Below are 6,000 nucleotides of genomic sequence, written 5' to 3'. Positions count from 1 at the left end.
GCAGAGCAACTCAGCTCCTGCTCTACGACTACTAAGCCTGTGCTCTGGAGCCTGGGAGCCACACCTACTGAGCCCTCAGGCCTGGAGTCTGTGCTCTGCGACAGGAGAGCAGCCTCGGCTCACTGCAGCTAGAGAAAGCCCGCACGCTGCAGCGAGGACCCAGCACGGCCACAAATAAATACATGAAGTACAACTTTTTAGAAAGCTGTCAGATGAGGAAAGAGTTCTAGAGAAATAAACTCACTGACCATACCATGTAATGGAAAGTAGATATATTACAAAGAAAGAAACATGTTTTATTAAGCTTCCGTGACACAGCAGACCCAAAGCTTCCACATCTTGACATTTTACCTGCAAATTGAGAGCATCGTTATTTGACTTTGTATTTTTGTAAACTGCACAATGGAATATTATTTAATAATAAAAAGGAATGAAATATAGAGATACATGCTACGAGAGGGATAAATCTCAGCAATGTTATGCTTGCTGAAGGAGAGAAGCCAGAAACAGAAGGTCACACAATGTGACCACATAGGTCACACTGTACTTGCATGAAACGTCCAGAACAGGTAAAGTCCCTGATATAGAAAGTAGATTTAGTGATTGTTAAGGAATGAGGCAGGGGATGGGAAGAGAATGCTTGTGGGTATGGAGTTTCTCTATAGAGTGATGAAAATCAGAATTAGACAGTGGTGATGTTTTTAAACCTTTGTGAATACCCTAAAAGCCATTGAATTTTGCATGCACACATAGATATAAAATATATATTATTTTTCAGATTTTTTTTCCTTATAGGTTTTTACAAAATATCGAGTATAGCTCCCTGTGCTATATAGTAGATTCTTGTTATCTATTTTATATGTAGCAATGCGTGTATTATATGTTAGTCCCATAATTTGACTTTTACATACAGATGATTTTGTTGGTAATTACAACTGTTATAGTTCCATTCAGGAAAAAATATTGTCCTTTCTTTCTGTGTAACATACGCCCAACAATAATACGAACCTTGAGTGCCGTATTCACTGGCTCCTTTGTTTGTTGTCAGAGCTGAAGTGTCAGGGTTCTTTCTACTCCCATCATTAACAGCTAGAGAGAAGCCACCAGCTGGCCATCTCCAGGAATTTTGACTCTTAGAAATAGTGGTTCCAGGATGAAAGAAAGCTGCCCTGGTCTCACCACTTCGGGTGTCTTTCAGGCGTTTTTGCTGTGAGACGCTGGCTGTGACTCCCAGCTTCCCTTGGTGGGGGGCCTGTTCCTTCAGCCTCTTATGCGTTTGGTAAAGCCCCAACATGCTTATCATTAATGCCCTTCATTTAACTTATTCTGAGTCAGTTGCTGTTGCTTATTACCTAGAATCCTGATGGAAACCCTGCTTTATGCCATTCACATAGGTAGGAGGGTGGTTTCTTAAAGCAAATGTTACCATTGAAGGAGGAACTGTAGCCCTGTCTTCATTAAGGCTGGCTCCACTTATAACTGTGTGTTCTTAGGGTCTCATAATATATTTCTAAACTCCACTTAAGAAATTATACTAACATGGCCAAGACAGAACTTCCTTTGTCCAGAGATGTTGTAAAAACTGAATGAACTCCTGTGTTCCAAACCTGGCGGCTCAGTGGTAAAGAATTCACCTGCCATTGCAGGAGATGTGGGTTGGATCCCTGGCTCAGGAAGATCCCCTGGAGGAGGAAATGGCAACCCACTCCAGTATTCTTACCTGGAAAATCCTGTGGACAGAGGAGCCTGGCAGGCTATAGTCCGCGGGGCTGCAAAGAGTGGTGTATGACTGAGCACGCACACACAAAGAAGACTGTAGGCTCTACTCAGCTGTCAATAGCTCCACAATGGCCTGGAATGGGAGGGCTGACCACCTCTTAAGATTTACAGCCCGGGGCTCCAGATAGCTGCTGATGGCATTTAGTTATTCATTTATTCAACCCACAGATGTTCATTGAGAGTCTCTTCTGTGCCAGTAACTGTTCTAGGCAATCATGAGACAAAGAGAAGAGGCAGAGGCTTGTCATCAAGAGGTCAGATCCTATGAGAGGTGAGAGAAGCGTAAGCCAATGATTGCAGCTCCCTGCTGCATGCACCGGCTCAGGGTACCCAGCGTGAGCATCAGCTGTGGCAGGAAAGAAGGCAGCCTTTATTTGGCTTAAGAGGGTCAAGCAGTCCCTGGACTTGATCTCGGAAGAAGACTAGAGTTTCAGCAAAGGTGCAGAGACGTGGATGTCCCAGGCAGAGAGAACTGCCTGGCACAATGCCAGGGCTGCGTGGTAATTGACACTGCAGAGGTGGGATGTGCAGTGAACGTGAGAAGGACACAGCGGTGCCCAGGGCACTTTGACACCCAAGATGGCATGTGGAACCCAAGTCTCCATGGAAAAAAGTGTAAAGTGGAACTGTTAGTCACACAGCTGTGTCCGACTCTGTGCGACCCCATGGACTGTAGCCCACCTGTCTCCTCTGTCCATGGGATTCTCCAGGCAAGAATACTGGAGTCGGTAGCCATTCCCTTCTCTAGGTGATCTTCCCGACGACTTAGGGATGGAACCCAGGTCTCCCGCATTGCAGGCAGAGGCTTTACCATCTGAGCCACCAGGGACGCCCTGGGAATCCTGGGTAAATACGAGAGGGGTGAGCTCTCCCACGCTCTGCCCTGCTCTGCACCCAATCCTTTCTGCCTTGTCACTGTGTAGGCATTCAGGCACCAGGACCAGCGTCATGGGGAGTGTGTGTCCCGTCCACAGTGCACTTCCAGTAGCCCACCTACAGCAAGGGGATTAGGCTTGCTCATCGAAGCTCCTCAGATCCTTTGTATCAAAGGAAGAGACAGTTTTGTACACCACTTTGCTTCCAGCAAGGATTGTTTTCATGCTGAGAATTCAATAAAAACCGAGTTCCACTGTAACAGCCTAAGCAAATCAACAAACAAGCCTGAGATGAGAAGAGACTGGGGAACACATGGCAGAGGACAGGGGATCTATGGAGACAGAAAAGAGGAAATATGCCTGCAGAGTGAGTGGGTCCTCTTCATGCCTCACTTTTTGATTTGCTCCTCTTCTATTCTTATTTATTTTCTTGGTTGTTTTTTTCCCCCAATTTCCCCCCATATTCCAGGTTATTAGGAAAAGAAGAGTCCCAGGCACTGGGCTCCTGCCCCCTTCTCCATGGTTATCAACCGTGAGGGAGTATGTGAGCACCCCCAGGATAACCTGTTTCTGCAAGGAGCTGGCTCTTAAGCCACAGCCGAGACCAGAGGTTCCCAATCTCGTTAGATTTATGGACCCCTTAGGGACTTGGTGGGCTTCCCTGGAGGCTCAGACAGTAAAGAATCTGCCTGTGATGCAGGGGACTTCGGTTCCATTCCTGTGTTGGGACGATCCCCTGGAGGAGGGTATGGCAGCGGACTCCGGTATTCTTGCCTGGAGAATCCCATGGACAGAGAAGCCTGGAGAGGCTACAGTCCATGGCCTCACAAAGAATCGGACATGACTAAGCAACTAGCATTAGTGTCTTGGTAACTTCTGCATGGAATCTCTAGACTCAGAAATAGATCTAACAAAACTAAACGTATTCTTACCATAGGACCCGGCAATCACACTCCTAGGCGCTTACTCAAAGGAGCCAAAAGCTTAATGAGAAAACCTGCACACAGTTGTTGACCGCAGCTTTATTTGTAAGTGCTCAAACTTGGAAGCAGCCAAGATTTCCTTAGTCGGTGAATGGATAAACTGTGGCCCATCCAAATGATGAGTATCATTCAGCAATAAAAAGAAATGAGCCATCAAGTCAAGAAAAGATGTGGAGGAACCTCAAGTGCACAATTAGAGAAGTCCATCTGAAGAGGCTCCAGACTGTATGATTCCAACTCTGTGATGTTCCGGAGTAGACAAACATGGAGACAGTAAACAGAGCAGTGGTTGCCAGAGGTGGTGTCTGGGAGGAAAAGGGATGAACTGGTGGAGCACAGAGGATTTTTAAGGCATTGAAACCATCCTGTATGATATTATAATGATGGACACATGTTATTAGGTATTTGTTCAAACTCATAGAATGTATAACACCAAGAGCGAAATGTAAGGTAAACTGTGGACTTTGATTCTGGAGTGCCATTGTAGGTTCATCTTTGGTAAAAAAACGTGCCACTGGTGAACAATGTTGCTGATGTTGCTGATGAAGAGGCTGTGTGTGCGTAGGGCTGTGGGCATACAAGGTTCTTGTGCTTCTCTTACAACTTTTCTGTAGGCTGGTCACTTCTCCAAAACATTGAAAAAGGGAGATATCAGGAATTCTACTTCTATGAATTTATCCTCAGGAAATAATTGTAAAGTTGTATGAAGATATGTGTGGGAGTATATTTATCATAGCCTTGTGTATAAAAGTGGAACCCTATGAATAATTAAATTTTTTAGCAATAGAGGATTGGTTAAGTAAATTATTGGTACTGTTTTTCTAAATGTTTCTAAATATGTGGAAGAGAATAGTATGCATTCATTTAAACTATTTTAAAGGGTACTATTTCTTGACATGAAAAAATATTACAGATGTATTACCAAGTAAAGAAAGCAATTACCAAAACATCATTGCTGCTAAGTCACTTTAGTTGTGTCCGACTCTGTGCGACCCCATAGACGGCAGCCCACCAGGCTCCCCTGTCCCTGGGATTCTCCAGGCAAGAACGCTGGAGTGGGTTGCCATTTCCTTCTCCAATGCATGAAAGTGAAAAGTGAAAGTGAAGCACTCAATTGTATCCGACTCTTAGCGACCTTATGGACCACAGCCTACCAGGCTCCTCCATTCATGGGATTTTCCAGGCAAGAGTACTGGAGTGGGGTGCCATTGCCTTCTCGGAAAACATCATTATATATCTCTAAATATAATATGTTATACATTTTATAATACATATAAAATATATATACATAATCAATGTGTGTGTATATATATAATGACACATTGACAAGCATTTAAAATATTGAAAGGGCATACACTGTGATATTCCTGCTTTAAGGCTGACATTATATGTTATTTTGAGAGGGATGGATTTATTATTTTTTTTAATATCAAGCATATATGCTATTAAATTTAGGAGAAAAAGCTCTCTAAATATAATTTAAAATCTTCTTCGCAGATAATCTGTAATATCTCTCGATTGTCAACAGTTGGGTTTTCTTTGCTGTTTGGAAAATCCTTATTTTAGGTCAAACCTCCTGAGATTTGTATGAAGCGCTATGCAGTTTACTTAATTCCTCCCATGACTGTGGACCTTTTTCTGGAGGCCTCTACTTGGCACCTCAGACTAGTGAAGACACATTTAATGCTGTGGTTTATTAGTGCTGGCACTCAGGGAAAACAGAAATATCAAGTGGACTTCAATACTTGACTCTCTAACACTTATCTTCTCTGGGAATTTGTACCAAAAAGGGAAGATGTGACATATCCAGGTGAAATGGTTTAAGTAACAAGACAGACCTTACTTGCTAAAAAGATTGTTTCCCAGAATAGAGGTAATTCCCAGCCCTTGAGAAGGTACTTCAGGAGGTCTTTCTGAATCCCCAAATTCACAAATGTGTTCTTTAGTTGCTAAGTTGTGTCTGACTCTTTGCTATTCCATGGACTGTAGCCGCCAGGCTCCTCTGTCAATGGGATATTTCTGGCAAGAATACTGGAGAAGGTTGCCATTTCCTTCTCCAGGGCATCTTCCTGAGTCAGGGATAGACCCATGTCTCCTGCATTTGCAGGCAGATTGTTTACGCTGCATCACCAGGGAAGCCCCAGTTGACAAATATGGCACCATCATAGCAAGAACTCTGCTATGGTGCTCAAGCCAAGATGCATAGATTACAGTGATTTTTTATGATGTACCAAGAGATGGCAGAACGGATTAGAATGAAAATCTAGGCAAATACTTCTCCTCCTGGACCATATACGATATTAATGATGCTAATATTAAATCAAAGACAAGAACAAGAACTCTATACTCATTTTCAACTTTGT

Source organism: Bos grunniens, chromosome 27 (genome assembly GCF_055505025.1).
Source record: "Bos grunniens cultivar Pamir isolate PY7600 chromosome 27, Bosgru_T2T1.0, whole genome shotgun sequence".
Taxonomy (NCBI): domain Eukaryota; kingdom Metazoa; phylum Chordata; class Mammalia; order Artiodactyla; family Bovidae; genus Bos; species Bos grunniens.
This window is presented reverse-complemented; position numbering follows the sequence as displayed.